This window comes from Limanda limanda, chromosome 3, assembly GCF_963576545.1.
Source record: "Limanda limanda chromosome 3, fLimLim1.1, whole genome shotgun sequence".
In the NCBI taxonomy this organism is placed as follows: Eukaryota; Metazoa; Chordata; class Actinopteri; order Pleuronectiformes; family Pleuronectidae; genus Limanda; species Limanda limanda.
The window spans coordinates 20,537,565-20,564,089 of record NC_083638.1 but is presented as its reverse complement, the minus strand read 5'-3'; the positions used below and the strand labels follow the sequence as shown (position 1 = coordinate 20,564,089).

At 46.6% G+C, this 26,525-nt stretch overlaps 1 protein-coding gene across 1 annotated transcript in view; it reads right to left on the bottom strand.

Annotated features, from left to right (window-relative positions):
• The window catches only part of gse1b (Gse1 coiled-coil protein b), a 173,272-nt gene extending 149,684 nt beyond the window's left edge, over positions 1-23,588 (bottom strand). Inside the window, exon 1 of the mRNA XM_061068828.1 lies at positions 23,563-23,588. The gene's annotated coding sequence lies outside the window, so the exon portion shown is untranslated. The remainder of the gene's footprint in view (positions 1-23,562) is intronic.
• Between the last annotated feature and the right edge of the window lie 2,937 nt (positions 23,589-26,525).

The following is a 26,525-nucleotide window of genomic DNA, read 5'->3' as shown; positions in this document are numbered from 1 at the left end:
TAATAGTGTTTGACTTACAATGCAGCTGCCTGACACTCAGTTCACCTACTTAAAGGTGAATTTCTAGGTCTTGCTATTGCACACACACGTACTTTCTCTATCTACACACACACACACCGAGTAAGAAAGAGAGTCATGCCATTGACTTACATTAATTTGCTATAGAGACTTAAAATAATCATCATCATCATAACTACTACTTGTCGAACATTAAACCTTTACCCTCGACCATAACCTAAACCCAACCTTACATTTAAAACATGTCTCCACCTTACAAAGGGTGGATTTCTTCATGATTTACATAATGATGACTTGAAGATGAGTCCTAATAATGTGAGCATGCAAACAGACCTACACACACACACACACACACACACACACACACACTCACACACACACACTCACACACTCACACTCTCAGGGTCTGCGGGGTAAGTGGAGCCAGATTGATGAGTCATGGTGGGCACTTTTCTTCCCTCTCCCTCTCTTTCTCATTTGTTCTCCCTTGCATGCATGTGATCTCCTCGTCCCTCACACTGTATTTCTTTCTTCACTTCCCTCTGATCGTCCACCTTCTTTATCCCACCTCTTCCTCTCATATTTCAAAAACTTGTTCAGTCTTAGCTCTCCATCCCTCTTCCCCATCTGTCTCCCCTGTTCTCACACCTATCTGCCCTCTGTGAGTTAGTACACATATTCCTCTCTTATCTGCTCCATAAGACAGACAGACAGACAGAAAGACACACCGATAGACAAATAGACAGATAGATAGATGGAGGGAAAGAGGGAAAGAGGGAGAGAGCAAAAAAGAAACAAGCGCAATATATAACATTTACAAGGGGATTAGTGTACAGCAGTACAGGGCATGTAGACCCCCACAAGTCAACTCTGAACTTGTTAAGGTAGAACATCTGTGGTGGAGAAGGAGGGAGGAAGAGGAGGAGGGGGAGGGCGAGGAGAAGGTCAGGGGAAAGCATAGAGAGAGAGGAGGGGGGGAGGCAGATCAAGGCATGAGAGCTTTGTGCTCCCTCTCTTGGCAAGACTCTGCGGCAGTGTATGTGTGTATGTGTGTGCGCGCGTTTGTGTGTGTGTGGGGGAGTGTGTGTGCGCACACACACACATGCCTGTGCTCCTGGCAGACTGAGACTAGGCATTAAAATTATTGGTGCCGCCAGCATGCCGCGGCCCCCGCTGAAAAAGAGGGGAGGGAGGTGAGCAGAGAGGGCAGGGGGGAGGGAGGGAGTCACCAAGTGCTAATCAGACCCATGTGTGTGTGGCCAGCGCTGCTCCAAACAGCTGTTCCCATGCTGAGGACCTGGCCACCACACACACACACACACACACACACACACACACACACACACACGTCCTGTGAAGCCAAACAGCTACACAAACACTACGGCCTGAAATAATGTACCTTTAATACATGACAGCTTAAAAATAAAATAAAGATGATCAATAAACAAAAGAGGGGATTATTATTGTTGTCTTGTTTTACTTATCATATCTTTTTTTGATCTCATAAGTCCCGGTGCAGATAAAGAAAATAAGTGTAAAGAAATGGAGTGGGACAGGTATGGAAGTTGCGTGTCTCTCCCTCCCTCTACCAGGACAACAGGAAGAGTCGGAGAGCAGGGACGGAAGCTCTGTTATTTATTCTATCAATGGAGGGAGGAAGAGACCTCCACTTTACAATCCACCCCATTACACACACACAAACACACACTACAACCCCCAACACACCGAACCTCACAGTGAATACAGCATTGATCCATGTTACTGAACGTGTTTAGATAAGCTGTTTCAGCGTCAGTAACGGGATCGTTAGGTTTCGGCAGTGCCCTCGGAGCGCTGTGGACGCCTACAGTCGAAGGGATTTCTTCATGTGTGTGTGTAACGAGGCAGAGCTGTGATGTGCCTTGGGGAACGGTTCTCTTTGTAGTGGGCAGGGAAGTGGAGGAATGTCAGGAATCTCCCCCAGAGGATGCCGGGTCTGGCTGTCCGGTCAGCTCTCTCTAGCTCTCTCGCTCTCTTATTCTCTCGTGTTCGTGGGTTATACTGCATGGCTGTGCACGGTGCATGTATGTGAGGCTGCACGCATCCACTAAACCAACAGAGCAGCCAAGATGAGCGTAAAAAGATTTGGAGCCAATAAAGTTCACTAACAGGCAAGAAGCAAATGAAATAAAGCTTTTACCAGAGGCCTTGAGCATGTGTGTGTGTGTGTGTGTGTGAGATAAAAAGCAAGTTGAAAGTGTTGGTGGCCAGACGTGGTCAAGAGTGCTTATCGTGTTACCAGCTTAAGTTGATAGTGACACAGTGCTGCTCTTTCTATCTATCTGCTTGTCTTGATTGACTCCCTTCTCGGTGTCAGGAGTCAGGTTCACTTGTTTCTATGCGTGTGTGTGTGTGTGCATGTTTGTGTGCGCTTCTGTGTGTATGTGTGTAAACTAAATGCAGATCCCCAGCGGTGTCTGCTCTGTTCCGCATCAGAGATCAGACAAAATCACACATGCACAAGTGAAAAAGTGAGTCATAGTGGCATCTGGTGGAGCGAAAAGACGGATTCTTAATCATCAGAGGGAACATCAGCAGGTTTGCACATGACACATCACTTCCTGGGATGTGACGCTGGGAACGAGAGAGAGAGAGACGGGAGACAAATGAAGACATGCGCAGAGCTGACGGGTGCGGAGGCTGAGCGAAACCGTACGTACGCTGCATCATCCACAAGCCCACCAGACGGACGAAGAAGAAAACAAGATGTCCAGTGGAGCCATAGGATTTAGAGAGAGAGAGAGAAAGGGAGAGAGGGATGTTGCAAGTGAGATGAGCGAGTCCAGAAACCATCAGCGAACAGATGTTCAGCTCAGAATATACAGGCCGTGATTCTGTCACTGTAAACACGCAGCGTCTGATTATGGAAACGGGTGTAGCTCATATCCTTCTTTTTAAAGGATCTCAAGCGATTGACCACAGCTGCTCAGCACAAAAGAAAACCAACTTTCACCTTCTCTCACTCGTTTTCACATCATACTCTTTTCTTCTCCCATCTCACAGGGCAGAGGAAAGAGGGGGGTGAGGGAGCATGGGGCTCGGGGATTGAGGATGTGATACCGGTCGTGACCTGGTGGGCTCTTGGGAGGTCGGGTGTGTGTTTAAGGGGCCGGGGTCAGGGGGCAGTTGGAATCTGACCTCAAATCATAGGACGCTGAGCTGGAACAGTTTCGGCATCCGAGCTCCAGATCGATAAGAAGACAAACTTGACACAATGGAACGGGTCAAAGGGATTTGATACTGGACAGGAGAGTTAAACTGCTGCAGGTGCCGGGGGAGAGGAATCAGTGAGTGTAGCGGCGTTGTGTCGGGTGGACCACTTCACCTCCATCTGCAGCAGCTTAAAGGTACTTACAGGTGTTAAGTCTGGTAATGATCGTGTTGTTTCCAGGCCAGTGAGCAGAGGTCCACCCAAACCTTCGCTGTGAGGATCACTGAGGCGGAGCTCTCCCAATGAGCAGCTGACAAAGCCGAGGCCAGCACGTTCACAGTCTTTCTTCACGTTGTGTGCAAAGTGAACGCAGCACGCAAACTGAACCCGGGAGTGTGTCCTTTGTGACGCCTGCTGCTGGGATCTGGTTCCTGTACAGTAACAGCTTGAGTCTCTGCTTTCCAACCCACAGCTGCTCTCTCGTAAGAAACCGTGCCTACTCTATAAGTGCCCATCTCCGAACAGACAATAAAGAACAGCGAGCGAGCAGCTCCGGGACATGGCACCATTCACACTTTTAAAATAACCAGCTAAAGAGCTATATAAACAGGACCCAGTTACAGCCGCTCATAAAACAAACGCACACAGGAATATTTGTATCGACGCGGCGACCCGGTAGGGGTTGGGAAAAATTCTCGCCGTGGGGGGTGCCAGGATGCAACGCCGAAAAAAAGCGGTGTCGGTGTTGAGGGGGTGGGTGTGTGGAAAAAGAAAAAGAGGGGTGGGGGGTGTGGGGTGGGGGGGTAGGCGGAAGAAAAACAGGTCCAGCAGAGCTACCGTGCAGGCGCCAGCAGAGACAGCGAGGGGGGGTGGAGGGGGAGAAGGGGGGGGAGAAAGACCCTGGTGAAACTCTCAACAGATGCGTGAAGCCCTTGTCAGCATTCCTGCTAGGTAACGCAAGGTCAGGAGCGAGAGCAGGAAGACAATATGAGGACTCTTTGGGCTCCCTAAGCGCCAGATGTGTTTTAATAAGACGGCTGCCCTCCGAGCTAATAAGGTCAGCCTCTGGCTCCAGCCAGACGAGCAAACAAGTAGACTCTTGGCAGGAATTCAGCTCCAGCTTGGCACGGCCTCCCTCCCTGCTTCCTGCCTCGCTCTCTCACTCGCTCGCACAAGCTCAGAGAGATCGAGGGAGGCCGACTCTCTCTCCCTCTCCTCTCCCTCTCCTCTTTCTCGCTCTCCTCTCTCTGTGCGTGTGTTTGTGTATGACTCACCCCCCCGTCTCATACACCCGCCTTTTATTAGACACTTCCCTTTTTCTGCAAGCGAGAACTACTGCCGACAAACTGGGGCCTTTGAGAACATCTGTGCTTGGATTGCACTCTAACATGCACACACGCAAGTGCACGCGCACACACACATACACACACACACGCACACACACACACACACACTCGACTATAAACACACTTCATAGCAAGTCCTCCTGCTGTGCCGCTGACTGTCTTTTACCACTGAACAAGACAAAAGGTCCCTCCTTCAGTGTTAATACATAAGTAATGAAAAACTAAATTTAGTTAGAAAAATAAACATAGGACCAATAAATCAGACACCCATCCAGAGGGAAAAAATAAAAAAGGGACATCGGCGCCAGAGAAAATTGGCTTCCCCCCCACTGAAAGGTGGACAGAGAAGCAAAGAATGAATAGGAATTTTAAATGAAAGTAAAAGAGGGAGATCAAGAGTGAGTGTTGGAGGTTCTTTCTACAGAGCTCCTGTGTTCATGGGATACAGAAATACTGGAATGTCAAAGAGAATCCCCAACATGTCCCACATTTACACTTAATTGTGCAATAATATTATTCAGAGCAAAAGGAGAGAGAAATAACTGCAGCCACCTTCCCTCACAAAGACACAGCACACGTCTGATGATGACAGTGTATAAAACATTTAGATGCCTGTCATGGGACACATTTACGTAAATAAACACCAATATCTTAATATTATATTATATTAAGCTAATGAAAACAATATTCTTAATAAAACACTTTCATGTAAACAGCATTTTCTGTTTAACTGGGAGCCCGCCTATATTCCCACAGCCCTATGTTCCCACATTGCTAATATTCATTACAAAATTAGGCCCTATGTTCCTACAGTTCCCACATTTCTACTCCTGCCTGGTAGTTAAGGGTTCACCATTCCGTAGCTGGTGAACACTAACCCTAAACTCTCTTGAGCTCAACACCGCTAACCCTAACCCTAACCCTAATCCTAACCATAATTTTCAAAAAATCTAGAAATGTGGGAACATAGGGCTGTGGGAACATCGGGACTCATTTTTCAAAATAAATCTGGGAACATAGGTCTGTGGGAACATAGGTCTGTGGGAACATAGGGCTGTGGGAACATCGGGACTAATTTTTCAAAATAAATCTGGGAACATAGGTCTGTGGGAACATAGGGCTGTGGGAACATAGGGCTGTGGGAACATCGGGACTAATTTTTCAAAATAAATCTGGGAACATAGGTCTGTGGGAACATAGGGCTGTGGGAACATCGGGACTAATTTTTCAAAATAAATCTGGGAACATAGGTCTGTGGGAACATAGGGCTGTGGGAACATCGGGACTAATTTTTCAAAATAAATCTGGGAACATAGGGCTGTGGGAACATAGGGCTGTGGGAACATCGGGACTAATTTTTCAAAATAAATCTGGGAACATAGGTCTGTGGGAACATAGGGCTGTGGGAACATCGGGACTAATTTTTCAAAATAAATCTGGGAACATAGGTCTGTGGGAACATAGGGCTGTGGGAACATCGGGACTAATTTTTCAAAATAAATCTGGGAACATAGGTCTGTGGGAACATAGGGCCTAATTTTCAAAATTATCAGTGAAAAAAAAATCCTTAGAAATGTGGGAACTTAGGGCTGTGGGAACATAGGGCTGACCCCGTTGAACTAAACACTGATAAAGTTATATTAAGAAATAGCAATAATCAAATTATAGCATGTAGTGTATTCTGCATTATTTAGACATGTATACATCTTAAACGCAGCATAACATTCTATTGGAGTACGATGAGGACATGAAGTTGGTCGGACTTTGCTCTGTGAGGAAATTGAATGGAATATTCAAACAGCAGCAAATATAAACATCATAATTAAAATTAAAAGGTTACTCAGTGAAGTGTCTCGACATAATTGTATGTTGTAATTTGGCACATACATATATAATTGAATTTAAATAAGGTGTAATTCGGAAAAAGGTCAAAGGTCAGATTATTGGTGTCCATGTATACGTAATCACTGAAATGTGATCGATCGAGTGGACGTCACAAACAAACTCACACAAGTGATCTACTGTTGATCTCATTCTGTTCTGAATAAAGACATCTTGGTATCACATGCACATTAACAGCAGATACACTCAGAGTATTACACACACACACACACTCCCACACACACACAGTCCCACACATCTTCCTGGCTGTCTCTCCGTGGTCCTCTGAGGGAAACTTGACGTCATCCTCGGCTTCACACGAAAATCAGCCCATCAAAGACAGACCCTCTCCTAATGGTGCCTGCAGTGCTCAAATATTTACCTTAGGGCCGAGCCACGCGATACCACACACACAGGAACTCCACTCTCACCCATATCCCTCCTATTCATACACTGCGGTTTTACACAGAACAGTCAGTGACTTATTGGTTGGAAGAAACGAAGAAAAATCTGGATGAATTCAATTTCTTTGGAGCATTATATTAATAAAGGCATGATTGTTACATCACACAAGGTTTTTATTTATTTATTTTCATCCTGGAAACAATTCGTGCATTCAGCTTATTGCCGAAAGATATTTTGACGGATAATATAGTCAAAACTTACAAATGCAAACAAACCAGCTTCTCCAGATGGGCGACAGCCACCGCAAAGATTTTTTAAACAGTCATCTTTACCTGATGTACTTTAAGGGTAGGTTCCATCATAGACAGATGTGGACCACTTCAGGCAATGATGAAGCAATCCCTGGCCTTCTTGTGGCAAAATGGATGTGAGACGAAAGTGGCCCATGTGGTAAATGGTGAATATGGCTCAAATAGCACAAAACTAAAATCGGGCCACCTTCGGCATGTTTGGTTGACATGTCATATTGCTACAACATACTTGTGGCCCAGATCTGGCAAACAGGAGTGGAACGCCATAGTGTCATCAACCCAGGTGGCATGTGGGCCAGATGACAGTGTGATGACAGCGTGGCTGCCAAATTTAGGCCAAAACTATTCAGTTTTTGGGGATTATAGAAGAATTACAGGTCAATACAGGTAGAGATATTTCACACCAATATTCACTGCCTAGACATTAGGCAGTGGTGTTTGCCACCTTTCCTGCAGACAGATTAAATACAGAATATGATTGATAGTTGATTTTTTTTTTTTTTTAAATAAAAAATAAATAGGCAATTTGGGATATATTTTGTCCTAAACTGAGACAGAACATGTGTTATGCCATTGTTATCACGAGCAAAATATTGTGATAGTATGATACCATGAGTTACCGTCTGATTCCCTGGCCTACACTGCGTACCCATGAGGGAGTGTTTGTCCATTTGTCTGTGTTTGTTGAACATAAGGTTGGACAGAAGACCATCATCCATCACCGGGCTGGAGAAGGGTTTCTGTTACAGAGGTTAGACCCGCCTGCTTTAATGCCAGCAGACAGGGAACATTTGGCCAGCTGTAATTTGAGATGGCCTCGTCGCAGCGAGCCGCAGGTCACGAGGTCAGCAGGCCTTATCGTTCACCGACAGGCCCTGTTTCTGCTCCGCGCTGACCCCCACTACTGCACAACATATATGTGCGCACATACTCAAACACAAACGTGTCTGTGTTCCCACGGTTGCAACAGGTCTGCGGGTTGATGTATAGCAGCTTGTAAAGCGGAGCTGTCAGTCAGTTTTAACAGCCCATCATGGAGATCCAACAGGACCACAGCCACGTGGGCGCAAGCCGCTGACCGACTCAGCAACACTCCATAAAAGCAGCTCAGACTCAGCGCACTCCTACTCAGCCAAATACAGAAAAACAACAGAGAAAGGCGGCTTTGATCAACACTGACAGACACTCGCACTCAAGATGCTCCAGCCCTCAGAATATACTCTTGCATGTGTGCACAACAAAACAGGAAAGCTCACACAGTCGCTCTCACACAATCACAAGCGCCATACACGCTGAACAACTCTGACACCTGGAAAGCTGTGCAGAGTGGGAGCCCGTCCAAGAGCCTGCTATCAGTCCAACACTACAGACACATGTTCTGCATTGAGTGGAAGTCAAACAGCGTCTGATCAGTGCTCAGCCCGCGTCGCTCTGTCTGGGGCTCTGGTGTGGAGAAACTGCTGTGCTCACTGCTCTCCTCAGGCAACACATCAGGTGGACGAGAAAAAAGAAGGCCATCTGGCCTGGTCCAAACACATTTTATTATCATTTACATGAGGCAGTGAGAACATGGGGAATGATAATTTAACTTATGAATAACGGATCCACAGTCCACACTGTGCTCTGTGATTAAAGCTGGACTGGATTTAAGTCTCTTCGGACTGGAGCTCAGGGATGGCACAAGGTCATTTAAATATTTAAATATTTGATTATTTAAAACATGCATGGTAGAACACTGCTAGTGTTGCTGATTCTAACTACTATCTGATGATTTCATAACTGCATGCAATGATGGTTAAATAGCTTGGTTTAAAAAAAAGAAAAAGACATTTGGATATAGTCGATTACATCGATTTAATTGGTTTAAGTTAAGCCACTGTGCTGTAACAAATGGCTTTTAAACATCATTAAGACCTTCATGTTTTTTAAGTATTTGGTGAATCAGATAAGATATGAAAGGATAGTTAAAATAGAAAACTAATTAAATTTAATGTATGGCCGTACTCTAGAGTATGTAAAAAAGCATATTGAGTGGACACAAGCACTCTTAAGGTAATAATTCTGGCAAAAGCACATTTGTGTCAACTGAGGGGAACCTTGACAGATAAATATTCATTAGCCGGCCGCTAAGCTACCTGACCTGTGACCCCATCACTTCCTCTCCTCAGAGGGTATCAAGGAGCAGAGCTGCAGGCGGATATGAAGCCCTTATAAAAAATTCTCTCTTCTTCACCCCTCTCCTCTTATTGTCCGATCTGTTAGATGTGTGGTGTGTCTGGTGTTTGAAGAGCTTTTCAAAAAGAGGTGCCTGCAATAGGGGGGGGGGGGCAAACATCACAGGAATAATAATTGTTGATTGTGGCAGCATTTTGAATTGATAAGCTGGCTCTTGTTACTATAGAAACCAGCACAAAAGAGGTATACTATAGTTTTTTGCCTCTTTAACACAACAGCTGCGATTTAACAAACTGTCAAACTAGCTGTTATAAACTTATTCAGTCTTAAAGTATGATCATAGGCCACAAAGGTTTGTTAATCTATTAAGACATCTGTATAGTGTGTTTGCTGATACTTGTTATCTGCATTCATACACACAGCTGTACTTTTCTGGAGTGACTGGACTCTTAAATGTTTTAGATATCAGTATTATCATGTAATATCCTACAGAAATAAAGAATAACTGCCCTCTTTCATTGGCTCCTACATATCTGTCTAACTACCAATATGTGGAGGTACAAAACCCAGTAACTGATTTATGTTCTGTGTGAATGTGATACCTTAAGGAAGTCACATATACCCCAAATACGCTGCTACAGGCTTACACAACATAGATAACACTGGAGTGTGTCTCTGACCTAAAGGCACAACAGACAGGAGGAATGACTTATGTTCGGAGGAAATAAGGATCTGTGCCAAGACACAAAAGCCTCGACCGTCTCCACAATTAGTCACACAAAGATGCACTACATACATATGTGCATTACTCACACAAGGATGCCCCCTCCTTCCTGAGCTTATGTATGGATTTGGAGCTAAAGTCCACAATGGTGACCTTTTTGACGCTCTTTTATAATAATACTATCAGTATCACTGACTGAGCGGAGACAGAGCATGAAACAGAGAAACTGCAGCAGAGATTCTCCACAGAGAAGATTAAAGAGATATCAAAACATTTACTGAAAAATATTTTTATCAACTAAGATGAGAAATGGAAGAAATTGGTAACACATGTTTGTGTGTGGAGGTAACACTAACACACGTGCAGAATCGTTTATACTGTGACAATGCTGTAGATAAACACAAAGAACTGAAACATGCACATGCATCTATTAGCACACATGCAAACGCTTTTTTCTCCTTGGCCAAAGTTTTGCACAACTTGATAATAAAGCTTAATATTAAAATTAATAAAATATCTAGGTCTGGACACAGATATTCATATTGTCACGAGGCCTTACAAATGATCTTGAATTATTATATTTTACAGATGTCAACCCAATAAGAAAGAAAAACACCACATGTGCACATCAAAATGCTTGTGAGACCATAGTGACTTTATTGACTACCTAATTATCTATAAAGCGTCTTCTGTTGCGGCGAAGCTGGAACCAATCCCAGCTGATACCGGGCAAGAGGCGGGTAAACGTGAACAGGTTGCCGGCAAATTGCAATAATTCTCCACATGGGATCCTCAACAACATACAGACACAAACAACAACACTCACATTCACACCTTCAGTCAATTAAGAGTCTCCACTTCACCTAAACCCGATCGGCATGTCTTTGAACTGTGGGAGGAAGGCAAAGAACCCAGAAAAAAACAGAGAGATCATGCAAACAAATGGGTTCACAAATTTGAAATAGATAAACACTTGTTGGATTATTCATAATTTTGAATTATATATATACATATGATTTAACATTTCTTAACACTCTGGTTGTACAGAGAAGATGACTGAATATACAAGGCATTGGATTTTGTGGTTGGGTAAAAGAAAACTCTGAAAAGCTTGTAAAATTGCTGATTCCAAGTTCAAGCAGTGAATCAAGCTTTAGTACCGGGATATAAATCTGTAGAATAAAAAAAATGTTCCCCAACCTCTGTACACCAATCAGTCACAGAAACCACTCACTCTGATGTCTGCCTCATCTGGTTCCGAAATAACAACCTTGAAAATTTGGTTGCTGAACTCACTGTGCTTCCAGAAAAGAAATGGAAAAGACGAAGAGCAGCCCGGGAAGAGAGATAAGGCAGAAAAAAAACAAAGGCTGGTGTGTGGAGAGGGAGGTCAGGCCTTATCACCTGGGTGACCTAAGGTCATGTGACAGGACTTTTCATCACCTTTGCAAGCACAGACCAAGAGATTGAGTCAGAGCGGGAGAGGGGAAGGTGAGGCATGGACATCAAAACCCAACTGGGCTCTAGTTCATAAATCATCTGCTATGTGGACACATTGCAAAGTTGTGCATGTGCTTCTGTTAGTGTTTATGCTTTTTCCGGTTTGAGAGGCTGCAAAGCGTTGGTCATATGGTTGTGATCAGGACACCCCCCCATCAGAAAGGACAGTCTTTAATGCCCCCTCCTGAGGTGTGAGATCACGTCTGCCTCAAGGATGTTAACAGCAGAACAGAGAAGCATGCACAAACTAGCGTGTGTGTGTGTGTGTGTGTGTGTGTGTGTGTGTGTGTGTGTGTGTGTGTGTGTGTGTGTGTGTGTGTGTGTGTGTGCGTGTGTGTGTCTGTGTGTGTGTGTGTGCCTGTGTTTGTGTGCAAGCATGTGTGTGAAGCAGATGGGAGGAAAGAGAGAAATTAGAGAGGGGTAAAAGGAGAGTAGCGACAGAAAGTCTGCGAGAGCATGTGAGCATGTGTGTTTCTGTGTGTGTGCGTGCATGTGTGTGTACGTGAGTGTGTTGGACCGAGGGGGCTGTGAGGGGTTAGGGGAAAGCAGAAGGGAGAGGAGAGGGGGAGTAGTGTGGTTAGGCATCCAGAGTCAGTGAACATTTTTCTGGCAGGCCCTTTCTATGCTCCTGGCCGCTTGCCCGGCTCTGAAGCAAACTTAAACAAACTCCTGTTGCAGCCATCTGCTGAGCCTGCGGGATAAATCACAGCACTGCTCCGCTCGGTACAGCTCAGCCGCACCACTATCAGGTTACTGCGTTAGCGGCCTCACACACACACACACACACACACACACACACACACACACACACACACACACACACACTCACACACACACAGACATACATTACAGTCTCCCTCTCTTCCACACACACACACACACAAACACTCACAAGCACACACACCGAGCTACGCGTCAGCCTGGAGCCAGGGTCTGCCATGGGGCTCACACCACCAGGAGAGGCCAGCAACATGTGGCCCCACTAATACCACAGGGAGAGATGAAGAGGAGGGGTGGGGGGGGAGAGAGAGAGACGAAAAGTGGGGAGAAAGGGGGCCGGAGAAAGAAAAAAGGAGGACTGAGGTGATGAAGGGAGAGAAGGAGAGAGATGGACAGATGACGGAGCTGGGGGGAAGAAAGAGAAAGAGGCGAGAGAGGAGAAGACCTCTGACACCTGGCTCGAGCCAAATCCTATTTTTACAGCCCCCCGCTGGAGAAAGGAACATAAAACATCTAGAGCCCCTCGGCCTCCGTGGACTTCAATAACATCTTAAGTATTATATAATCGGAGGGGGAGACACTGGAATTTAACATCTCATTGTGCTCCTCATGACATCCCTGGCAAAAGGTCCTTACATGTGATACTCTGGGTCTGGTTAAGACATATCCTGTCGCTATAAACGTGACAGTAAATCTTGATATAACGCTTTGTTATTGTCACGTGCCGTCAGGAACTGTGCAGCTGTACACTGAGGAGCTCCGAGATGATTCATGACAAATCTGCTCGGTGGCACTGCATCACTGAGGCCTTGAGGCTGGGTCAGGCACATTAACTGTGACCTGGTGGTAAATGCCACTGACCAGGCTGTCCGGCCGTCTGTTAGCACACTGCTAGCCTCACGTCCTCGGATTAGTTTAGGCATGCTTTCACTGAAGTCGTAGACATAACCAGCAGTGGTAAACAGCCACATGAAATCTGAATTAATAAAAGTTTCAACAGTGCGAATGGCATAGTTGAAAGGGATAACAGGCAGAGAGCAACAAATAAATAATGACTGGCCTCCGGGAAGTATCTGTGGTATCTATCTGTCACACAGATGGAAAAACTGTGACAGTTTATTTCTGACTCATCGGATGGTCATGTCAGTGTGGGAAACATTCACCCATGGAAACTATTCACTAAGTCCCACTAACTCCTGACTATATCTGTGTGTTTATGTTTATGGGTGTGAGTGTGCGTGTTAACTGATGGCTTGACACATGAGAGCATCTCTATTGGCGTCTCGACCACCTGGCCAACGTTTAGGTCTTAACCTTTCTTTGTTTTGCAAGCCTCTCTGGATTATCTCAAAGCTACGGCAACTGGTTCACAACCCAGACCTCAATTACACTTTGCACATGGACAGCTGTGGAGAGCTGCACACACCACAGACGTGTAATTGTTCTTATTATACAACTTTCTAGTCTGCTTGGAGTCTGCTTACAGAGGATCATGCGCAGTTGGTGCCTTTGTAGCACAGACAATGCCCTACCAGCACAGATGAGTCTGCACCATTGACCCTACAAAAAGTAGGACAACATGACTGCTCCTCAAACGTGGAGAGCACACTCACCTACGGCCTCCTGGTGTGGTTTGCCAGCTGTTCTATGGCTGAGAAGAAGGCTCTCTATGAGAGTCAAATCAGTGCAAAAAAATCACCAATACCCAGCAACCTGTAGCTGTATATAGAGGGCAAACATACAAGGACCCATCCCCACCTAGATCACCACACTGCCCTCTGGACAGCACTACAGGTCCATCAAGGCCCACACCTCCACACTCCTGAAAACGTTCTTAAAAAAAAGTGCTATGAAATATACTATGTAATATCTGGGTGTCAGTGCAATATACTGTTCAGATAACTTTTTAAACTGTTTTACTCTTCCTCATTCCTGTCTTTTATTTTACTGTAGACTTCTGTTGCATTTTGTATTATGTTGGTCGTATGTAACACTCATGGAGATGCACTCAATTTCATTGTTTCAATTACAGCTAAGCAATGACCATAAAGGCATACTGTTCTATTCTAGTCGATTGCCACCTGGTGGCTGGCTGCAGTTTAGGTCTAAAACCCCGCCTCCTCCATGAGAGTGGAAAGGACATGGGCCAAACTGAAAAAATGCACATCAAATGCATTTTTCTTAAAAATGTTTTCTGTCATTTTAGCTAGTAATTTTACATTGACATATATTCAAGTGTTACTTTTTCTAGCAAGTTTGATTCTAATTTGTTATTCAAAGCTACTTGTATAAAAGCGGTGGAAACATGATTGACAGCTAAGACCAACTCATTATTGTATCATGGGAGGAAGTGGAGTTCTATCATCCATCTTTATGAACAGTCTACGGTCTGAACCAACACAACAAATGGAAGGGTACACGAACGTCCACACAGAGCTGCACAGTCATCCTCTGATGAAGAAATGTACGTCACTATGACCCCAGCAGACCCTTGCATACATGTGGATCTTAAAGTGTAAAACTAGCTTTAGGCTTCACCATGGGACAAACATCATCCTCTTATTCCATTTACACGAAGACAACTGCAGCCGGCTTTTAAAACAAGCAATACCCAACAATTCTTGTACACACTAAATGACAGCAACTAACTCCATCATTGTGTGGTAAAGCCGACCTCGAGATCTACTTTCAGCACACAGTGCAGGGACCACATTATACGACATGTGCAATATGCTTCTGCATTCTTCCTGAGGTATCAGAGTCTCCAGCTTACCCACTGTCTCCTTCTTTGCAGCTGTCCTGGAGCTGGCAGGACAAGCTGAGTATGTGAGAGACCTGGTGGCTGGATGGCATATGTGGGGGTGGGAGTGAAGAGGGGGTGGTCAGGGCCAGGACTTGGGAGGAGGCAGTGACACCAAGGAGGGGATGTCTTCTTCAACCGAAATAAGCTCCTTGAAGATCACCGGTAACGCTAATTATTATCTCTGCTCTGGTTGGCCGACAGTGAAAGAGGGAGTCCGGCTGCTAGTCGGCGGGCACAGTGTTGTGCAAAATGGTGTGAAGTATATTTAGTCCACTACAGACGGCTATTTTGACTGCGGCTGACACCTCCAGTTGTCCTGACTGGAGACTCTTTCCTCTCTTGACCCCAGCAGAGGTATCAGAGGGCAAACAAGAGGGTAAGCCAGGGTTGCAGGAGCAATGCAGATGGGAAATGAAGGGGAAGAGTTAAAGAACAAAGAATAACATTCAACACCTAAGAGGATAAATCGAATGAGTGGCGCTTAATTTCAATTTGGTCAGCTGAGAGCATAAGTTGCACGGTAAATCACTGGCAAGGAAATAGCTTCAATATTAGCTACTGTGCCACCACACACCTCAGCTGTGTCCAGGTGCAGAACCGCACACACATGTATATATATACATACACAGCTGTGGTACAATCCAGCTGCATTTGCCAGCAAGGGAGCAAACACCTGCTAGTGCTCCCGACCACCTGGCAGACACACACATACACACACACACACACGCACACACGCTTGCAGCTGTTCTGCATGTAAATGACGATCAAGGTTACACTCGGTATGTGTGTATGTAAGTGTGAGTGTATGCATTTATATGTGGGTGGATGTGGGTTATAGCCAAAGGGCAACTGACAGAGAGGGCTAAACTATAGTTATAGTTTAATCTATAATTACCTCAGTCAGTCCAAGTTTACTACTGTAAATCCCAGACTCCGGGGCAATACAGCATGACAGCATCATTCCTCCACATTGGCGTCTTGCCATGATATGCCAGCCTCCAGTGCAACAACACAGCAGAATTTGCTCCAAAGCAGATGTACAGTATTAGAAATGTCTATGACAAACCTCAGGATATTTATCCATACGGACTTGCCTCAGGTCTTTACTGAAAAATACAGTAGGAACTTTCTTTGTTTTTCAAAGATATTGTCATATAGCACCTGCTAGCATGTAGATTTGCTCTAATCCTGCTCAAAACTGAATCAGTTGTACATGGTGTACGGTTCAAAGAATGTCACTCCATTCTATTTATTGTGCATGAGTCTGTTATAGCCTTTGATTGTCCCATTATGTTAAATGCAGGGACAAGTGGGTTTGAGGGGGGGACATTGATATAAAAAAGATCAAGAAACCTGTCGGAGAAAGATGACAATGCTAAATATTATATTACATTACTAAGTTAAGTCAGCAGAGATGTGTTTTTAGTTTGCGATGGAAGATGTGTAGACTTTCTGCTAAATAATATCACGATAGAGTAGAACAAAGAAAGAAAAACACTTTAGAACAACAGCACACATACTGACTCATTTCTCACAGGAGCTTTATAGCTTGAAAGTCCATCCATAATTTACTGGCTCATTGAATACACATACCTTGATGCCACACTGGCACCCACAAAAACATTTCACGCCATGGTCGAGTGTTTCTCGATGGTTAGAGGGGCCTGTCCCCTTCCCACATCGTCCATTGACCCCATTGTCTTCCTCTTCCGTTTTTCTCCCACAAACCTACAGAATGCACAAACTTCTGACTGTCTGCAATATCAAAACTGAGAGATGAAAACCAGTCAGCCAGAACGACTCCCTGGCATAGTTTTACAGGCGCCCTTATGGATAATTTCCCCTTATAAAGTAATACTAGGGTCAAGGTATACCCATGGGATGCAGAGTTCAGTGTGGGAAAATACATTTTTTTATCAAAGTGAGGTAAATGCTCATCCGTGCCTGGAGGTCGCAGAGGTCACCAATCTCACCACAATAATGTGGATCATACATTGTCCTAACAGAGCATTCCAGAGATCAAGCATGTGACTGTACACATCTACACAATGCTGAGACCTGTGTGGGTGGCCCGTGGATGTGAAGGGTTTGAACTTCTGGTAAACAGCACAAACAACAAAGATAAACTTGTAACATTGCGATCAAGGCCACATTCAGACTAACTTTAGCTCTGCCTGAAAAACAAATACAGCCCCCTCATTCAACCTGATTCAACTTTTCTGCCACGTGCATAATACATCACAAGGGCGGAAGGGGAGCCCACATAATGCCAGTGAGAATGTTTAGGGTCCAACATCTAAGCAGACACGTAAAGGACCCTTCTCTCCAATAAGACATATCACCTCTGCTGGTTGAGCACCTGAGAGCTGAGCCCATCAATATCCTCCTCTCTGCTCGTCTCTGCTCGTCTCTGCGGGGTCAAAAGGTCAGCATGCTTCCGGCTCTGCAGCGAAAAAACAGCTTGGCTGGACGGGACCCAAAACTGAAACTTCTTTCCTCCAATGACATTAAATCCCTGTACTCACAGAACAACCTAAATGCAACCGTGTAGCACTCTTATAGTGACCTACCACATGGTCACTCTCTTCCTGACTTGACAGTCCTCTCTGTACCAACGCAGGATGTGAGGGAACGTCTGATGCCGTTTGATTCAATAACTCTCTCCTTCTCTCTTTGGCACATCCCTGCTTCCTCTTGTCAATCGCCTGCCAGGGAAGCTTAAAATGAAAGAGCCAGTTACGATCCTATTTGGCATTTGTTAAACCATTTGGACTGCCAACCGATGAAGTCAATCAAGAGGGGAAAACCTATGCCTTTTGGGTCAGCACTATTCGCCGGAATGACAAATTAACTGCATGGGGACCTCTAACCTCTAACGCTGATGTAATCTCCTGAAGGTTCCCAATTACATTGTAACTCACACAACGAATTCTCACCTGACTGCCAATGTTTCCAAGCTCTGCCAACCCGCTGCTCCCTGACTGTCTGTGTCTGCAATTCCTGCCCTGAGAGTAAACTACATAAAAATGCAGACTGTGAATAGAAAAACTAAACGTGATTTTGAAAAATGCAATCAGAGGTAATTTGGTAAGTTGTTCTGATGCAGTTCACATCCTGATAGAAACCAATACATTTCCACATTTGTGGAAATAAAAGAAAAAATCTGGCGTCTGTGGCCTTTGCATTACAATATAAAACATGAACTCAAATCAAACCATCATATATCAAAAGATCTGGATATGCAGCTTCCACTGAGCCTGTCTCCAAATCTGTACCAATGCAAAGTCAATAGGCTAAGCAGCACCATGAAGGAGACATACAAAATAAAGCAGGAAGTGAGAGAGCTCTGTGGTTTATATGCTGGGGAGAAAATTTCACTCAAATAAATCATCACCATCTTAAACTAAGGTCCAGTTATTATACTAGACCCAAGAGCTGGATCTGCCACAGCCAACCCTGCCAATTTGTCCCAGCGGTAAACCACCGAACGCTAGCAACAAAAAAAAAAAGGTCCTTAATTTCCTTTCAGACTACTACCAAACTAAAAGAGATGTATCTGATGACAGGACACATCAAATTGAAAAAACTAAACTCAGTGTTCGCTTTAAGATTTTTTAGACCATGACGTTAAAATTTGTAAAACTATTCCAGAGTTTAAACAAGATGTTTTTTATTGGTGTGAGATTACTTCAGGGTGAGGTAGGACTGACAGGTTCACAGAAAGTGAGACTGATGTGCAGCAGGCAGCACAACACACAAGCAGGGAGGGACAGGACCTTCGTGGAATCTAGACTGTGTGAGCAACTTTCATTGGAAGAAACAGACGCTCCCTGGGAGTTCTATATTGAGTTCTCTCGATGCATCTATGGCAGATGGAGCTAAGCGAAAGTTCGGTCAGACAGACTGTCTTCTAAGTCTTCGGTCCAGTTTCCAGCTCAGCTCATTGTCTTTTCATCAGCACCAATCATAGAGCTGTTTCCAAGCTAAAATCTATATCTTTGTTCACAATCAATTAAATCTCATTCAAATTTACTCAGCATCATTTGTTTCTCTATAGCCCCTTTTCCACGGGTCCAAAAAAAAAGGAAAACACTCAAAATCTGGCTTTTGTCTGCAATAGGAATGGATACAATTGCCATTCACTCCAAATCGCTCAGCTCCAATCGGCAATGATGGCAATGAGACAGCCTGGTAAACACACTAATTTCGGCAGACCGTGAGATGAGAGAGCGCCTCAGATTTAGGTGCAATCAACAGAGAGGCAAACTCCTCTATACTGGTAAAGAGAAAGGAGTTAATCGCAGGTTTACCTGGATTGGAAAACCTGTGTATACCTGCTAATTTTGGTGTAAAAGAGCTAAACAAGTCTCTTCTGATTGAAGGTTAGCATTCTGTCTGCACCGTGTGTACCGTATGCCAACAGAAGTCCAGAGATACAACAGCAGACAAAGGGACAGGTCAGGGTCGTTGGTGTCCTTCAAAGTAGTTTGAGGGAAGTTTGTACAGCCTATAGGAAAGTGGCTACAGGGCTGAGACCTAAAAGGGGAAACAAAGACTGAAACACTAGAACACCTCCATCTCGTCTCCTCCACACCGGATCTGATCGCTCCACTCAGATATGGGCGAGAATGGAACACAGAGGGATGCTAATGGGGAGGGGGTGATTAAAGCTAAGAGTGCTAAATCAAAACCCACCGTCAGCAGCTTTGAAAGTAAGCCCCTCAGATATCAGAGGATTCCCCGTGAAACGCAAGGCTGTCCGTCCGACCTCTCTACTAAGACAAGGAGAGGAGCACAGCTGCAGGAACTTTGCAGGAAACACGCAATGTGAATGGCTTTGACTTAACACACTCATACGCACAGGCACGCACACAGACAGCTCCCTCCATATGGTATGAGCACGCCACCTCACATGCCTCAAATCAACGCATTTTTAATAGAATCCCCTTTTCTGGGTAAAAAGGCTCTCCTGTATGATGAATTGATGAGAATGAGACGTCCTGTTTTGCTCTGGCTGCAATTTAAATCCCATTAACCCCCTCACCTTCTCCCAGCCTCCCGCTCTTCTCTTCGCTCCTTCTTCTCTTTCTAATAATTCACTCAGGATCATTTCTTTGTCTCCGTTTTTTAACTTTGCATCACGATGGGATGTGTAATTTTTCCCTCACTCCTTTCACTCGGCCATAAATCTTCCTTGGCGACGCTGTCAAGACGCCGGCATGTTTTTCTAGCGACAGCAAATACCTCCTTCACAGCATATGGGCCATGCACTGAAAACACAGTCAATCTTTTTCACCAAAACATACACACATACATACAGCTCCCTTCAGGCCAACAATAATTATCCACTCAAAACCGTCACTCAGCGGACCACCATACATAGATTCACCTCCATGCGCGGATACACATACACACAGAGTCTACACACTTTTGTATTCGTAGGAGTTTGTATGAGCTAGAGAGGCTTAGTGTGTTTGTGTGTTCTGCACATACATGTACGTAGTATTTATTGTTGTAGGGTTTGACTAATGATTGCAGTTAAACACCTTTATTTCTTTGTACAAACTTCCATTTCAATCCCTTCAACAACAAAGTTATGCAGTGTGGATATAATCAGTTTGAACAGCGTTCAGCGTGTGTTTACTCAGGGACTAAGTGTTTGAGTATTTCCTCATTACTTCCTCATTTTTTCATTCCTGTTTTTCAAAATTTTCAGCGTCAACTTTTTTTGGGGGCTTTGTGCAATTTGTGTCTGATTTAAAAAGGCACAGGAGACCTTCTGTTAGGGAAGGTGAGCTCACAATGTGCAGTTGAGGGATGGAATAAAAATAACAAAGAAACCACAACAGCAAATTAAAATGGCACTCAGAGTAAATATCTCCACCAATGCCCAGCAGTCCCCCATGAAACCACATTTATATTCCCTAGATCTGGATTTTTATTTGGATCTGCACCAGATTGCTCAAACTCATAAATGTAAGTCCTCTAACCATTTTTGATTTGTTTTCATCAAGATCCATGAATTATTCTCTTTAAAGAATTTTTTCGCAATGGTCAAGAAGGTGAAAGAAAATACCTGGGGATATAAATGCCTATATTCACATGAAGCAGTCCGCGAAGAGATCATCTTTCCTAACATGATTTCAATATAAGAGCGTGGGACAAATCAGTAAACATCTGTTTTCCCGAGAGTGCAAGTGAAGGATCTGCTGACCGGCCGCCCCTCCCCAGACGCCGGCTGGTGGTACTTACACACCTGTCAAAGGTCACGTCCAACATACTTATTAAACACACGACAGCAGAACAGAGAACACGAGAACCAGCGATCAGGGTGTGGGTGTGTGTGTCTGGGTGTGTGAGTGTGTGTCTAACATTAAACAGCTACTAGAGTGTCCTGTGGCAGATCTCGTTTCATGTACTATTTCATATCTCACCAAGCTTGGGAAAAAAGGCAGCGCAGCATCGTCCAGCGTGTTCACACTCCACAGGATATCCACTCATACATATCTAATCATGTTTACACCAAATTGAGCAATGTAATGACACAAATTCCCAATATTGAATATGAATTCACTACTGGAACTCTGCCTGCTCTGCACTTTCTGTGTGAGGGAAAGTGGAAAGCTAGACTAGACTAGACTAGAATAAAATAGAGTAGAAAAGAAATACTGTACGTGAGCATGTGTTAATCTTTGTTAGTCTTTGTATAGCCTCCTCCAGCAGGCACATGAAGCGCTGAGGGGAACCAGATGGGCACTCCCTCAGCCCAAACCCCAGCGATGACAGACGCTCTCAACCGTATAACATGACACTAGAGGACGGAGCACCTGTTCCCACGCAGGCTCGCTCTCTCGCTTCCCTTCCCCACAGAAACGCACACTGGCACTTTCTCATCCATGAGGTCACTCGCTCCCTTAGGCCAAAACTGTCTGTGCCACCTGCAACACCCCCCCGGTCCAAAACGATCACCTGAAACCCTGCCTGCCCCGACAACCGCTCTCATTCCACCCACGCTGCGGAGCTGGCTCCATAATTATCCTCTATATCAGGAGGAGTAGCCCCTCACGTATGATTGCTATGTGCTCAACTCGGAATAGCTCAAATACTATTGCTCAGACAAATAATGAAGCCTTAAGTGTGGAGGTCATAAGAGTAAGAGTGACAGGGTTACTCCAAAAGCACTTCTGTGAGGGATTGCTAGAAAATGAAGTGGACAGCTTCAGACAGCTCCGGTGAGAGTTCCCAACATATTGAGGATGCTGGGTGTCAATGACATCCGCAGATGTTCCTCACATGTCCTGCGTGGCCGGACAGTCACTGTTGGTTTGCAGGAAGGAGCTGCTCAGAGCTGCTCACAGAGCCAAGTGGCTGTCTACATGCTCCTCAGCCCTTCATTAGCACATCACCATCCTTGTTCGCTTTGCACTAGTCCTCCACATAAACCGACACCTCCAACATGCATCCTTCTGCTATTGATCATCTAAAGTGAAAGAAAGCAGAGTTGTGCTGTCAACATTTTACCAGCAGGGAAGGGATTTTGTGCACGTGTTGGTAATAGTTCAAGTTATGTCAAAGTCATTCATCAACTTTGTTTAAAATATGAACCTTTCAGCTGCAGTATTTAATTATATAATTGATAAACAACGATATTCAATCAACTGAAAATCAATGTTTTTCTACCTGGAACTTTTTGAAACAACAGTAACTTCTTCAGCAGTAGCACTGCAGCTTCTGCAGGTGTGACCTTGTTTTATGTTCTTTTACACCTCATCTTTAGTTGTATGCTACTCTGGTGTCACTTGACGGTTCAATAGAAAGGTGTGATTTGATATGGCTATAACATGAAGATAATTGCTCAGCACAGAGACACTTAAACTTTAGACAGTCGGTTTAAATTCCTATAGGCTATTTAAATGATTGGTAGTGATGGTGCTGGCATATGTGGGGAGGATTGATGTCATCATCTGTTGTTTATGCATCTGTGTTTTGTCATTAGCAGAGGAAATATGGAAGAGACCTACTAACTTCCCTGGAAATACTCCTAAAGATCTTCAACATGCTCAAACTAAAACAAACTACAGTGCTGGCCGAGACACACTCAGTCATGCTGGTTAAAATAAACACACTCACACACACACATGCACAGAGCAAACACAAGGCCGGCTTTGGCCTTCAGATCCCCATATTTTTCCTCTGGTGTTTATAGAAGTAAGTTCTGATGAAAATGTTTGTCTCATCATTGTTCATCCAAGCTGCCCCCCCCCCCAAAGACATCAAACTCATCCCTCTGCTCTGTGTGACTCAGAGGTCGTATTGGGGCAAACACACTCTGCACTGCCCTGTGGGAATGCAGGGGGAATTAATAGATGACAGATGACTGTCATTTTAACAAGGCCCGAGAATTCATCGAGTGAAATTTAAAAGCGTTAGGAAAAACAGAAGAATATGGCCGTGCTGCCGTGTCAACAGGCAGTGTGCTTTGGTCTTACCTTGTGTCTCGATCGTGGCGAGGCCGATTCCGGTTCCCTCCTCTCCTCGTCTGATGATCCGTGTCCATGTCGATCCCTGTCCTGCTGCATCCTCTGTCCCGCCTGCACCATGGCCTTACATTCCACACATGCGCCAATCACCAGCCTCTTTCCATCATCCACCAGGAGTGTGCGTGCGCTGCGAGGGGCATACAGGAACACAGGTAGCCTGGCCATAGTGACGGCACACAGCCTACCTTGCCTGCGCTGCTCCTGCCTGCAGAAGAAACACACAAACGCCTCACAGTTGTACTGTCGGGCCCATGGAGAGCTGGGCAGCTGGGGGTTGCCACTGGGCAAGCTAGAGGTAGACGGGGTGGAGGGTCCCTGGCCCCTGTTCTCGTGCAGGGCCCACTGGGCACACAGGTCATGATAGCAGAGGTTACAAGCCGACACCAGGCCTGTAGCGTCGGCTGGCTTGGCACGCGGAGCCGGAGGGTGGACGGTGAGAAAGGGGAAGAACGGCTCTCTCTCCCCACAACGCCCAGGTGGGTTGACGTGAAGCTGGTACTCTCCACCTGCAAACAACTCGGCTCCACACAGGTAACACACCGACATGGAGCCGCCGGAGCGAGAAGCCAAGCCTCTCTGGGAATGGGCCGGTTCACAGCCCTCAATGGCCATGGCAGTGTGGTACCTGACCAGGAAGGAGCTGACAGAAGTGATTAGCTCTTCACTGAGGCTGAGTCGATACGCTCCCCAGATCTCCTCCAGGATCAAATGGCACTGGGGGCAGCAGTGCACCCAGCCGTGACTCAGCCCCTGGGCGTTCGGTGGGCAAGGCAACATATTGATGAAAGGGAAATACATCACACCGCGGGATTTGCCCACACCTGCCTGTGCATGTGCTACTCTCATGTCTCCCCCACACTCCTGACCACAGAGGTAACAGGCCTCGTGGGAAGCCTTGGGTTTAGGTATGCACTGCATGGGCTCTTGGGGCTTTCCCTCCTGGGGAGTGGGCTGGGGGGGACGGACAGCACTGGTGGTCTGGTTGAGGGGGACTACATAGAGGCGCTGGAGCACAGGCACATCTGCCAGCTGGAAGCTCTGCCACTGCTGCATGAGGGAGGTGTGGCAGTTTCCACACACCAGGGTGGTACCTGCCAAACTGATGGGCACGGCCCCCCGTGGAGGGGAGTGCAGCCACAGGAAGGGGAAGAAGGGCTCGCCCTGGGCCCTCTCCTGCTTCTGAACACTGACTTTGAAGCAGTCGTCGTGTTTGAGCCCAGTGCCACAGACGTAACACACACACTCCTCCGGCCGGGACTCCTCGGCTGCTGGCTCCTGGGCGCTCCTCCTGGCTGACAGGTCTCTGGCAGGTCTCAGCTGGATCGATGGGCCTGCTCGGCTGCCGTACATGTCCCTGTCGTCATCGCTCGTTATGTTAATCTCGTCTTCGTCGGAGTTGTCAGAGTGGTTCCCCCCGGGAGCAGCCCTGGTGGTGACAGCGGCGGGGGGGTGATGCTGCAGCAGATGTCTGGATCCCCGCTGGATGTGACGCGGCTCTTCCAGCCAGCGCCTGTTGCGCATGATGACCCCGTGGTCCTGCACAGGTGGGCCGGGCAGGGGGGGCTCGTAGCTCCGCAGGGGGAACCTCTCCTGGGGCTTGGCCACGGGTTCTGACGCCTGACAGACGTTGTGCATCATCTTCGTGCCGCGCCTCACCGGGACCCCGCTCTCCGCTTTGGGCGACCTCTGCACCCCGCAGCCCCCCACCGGGTAGCGGACCCCCCGCTGCGAGTCCGGGCTGCTCTTCACACTGATGACGTTGTTTTTCCTGCCACCGTCCCTCGGCGACTTGCCGGATGCCCTCGGGGGGGGGCACTTGCCCACGCCGGCCCGCTCCGCCGCGTCCAGCTCCTGCTCGGACATGTTCTCGTTGTCAGAGAAATCCGAGAAGTCCGAGTCTGCGCCGCCCCCCCCGCTCCTGCGCTCCAGGTCGTAGGACAGGTTCCACTCCTGCGGGACCCGCCGGGAGTCGCACTGGTAGGGTCGCTTCAGCCAGTACATGCGCTTCTCCAGGGGGGTCCTGCTGCGCTCGCAGGAGTTCCACTGCTCCGACAGGAAGCTGTGGCACACCGCGCACACCAGCGCGTACCCGTCCGGGCTCACCCCACACGCACCCGGGGCTGCCTCCTGGTTCTGCAGGAACGGGAAGAAGGGAAGCCTCTCCTTTTGATAAGTCACCTGCAGCCGCAGCTCCTTCCCCGGCGTGACTCCGCTCCCGCATATGAAACAGTACACAAGTCCCCCGAATCCGTTCCGATCGCTCCTGGGAATGTTGCCGGGCAGTGGGTCGTCCTCACCGGGCATAGCTGCGGCCATGAGACGGTGTTTCCGAGATAACGGTGCCAGGTCCTGGTCACGGGGGGAGTTCATTGTTTTTAAACATCCACGACTGGGCTAGACATGGCACAGCGTCACTGGAGCCATGCTCACACTCATCCACAGGTCGGGAAAGCAGGCGGTCAAAGTTACTCACTGGTTGATAAGAGAGACGAGCGGTCCATTGAAGCAGCAGCGGGACGGGCAGAAAGTCTCTGGAAACACCCGCAGAACAGCGCGTAAATCCGGGTTATCTGGAGCGTGTGGTCCGCATGTTTGCACTGGAGATCCATGGGTGATCCATGTCAGAGGAGCCCGGCTCGCCTCTGCAGAGAACTGTCCTGCGCTCTGCAAACTGTGGCTGCTCCCGCTCCCTCACACTGTCCACAGCGCCATCCCAGATCCAGTCCGTGGGACCCCGAAGGAAACCTCCTGCTGCAGCCCCCCGGAGCCAAGTCCTCCGAGATGAGGAGAGAGAGCGCACTCCTGTACAGTAGCTGCCCGGGCGTCAAAGCACTGAGCAGACACACACACACACACAGACACACACACACACACACACACACACACACACACACACACACACACACACACAC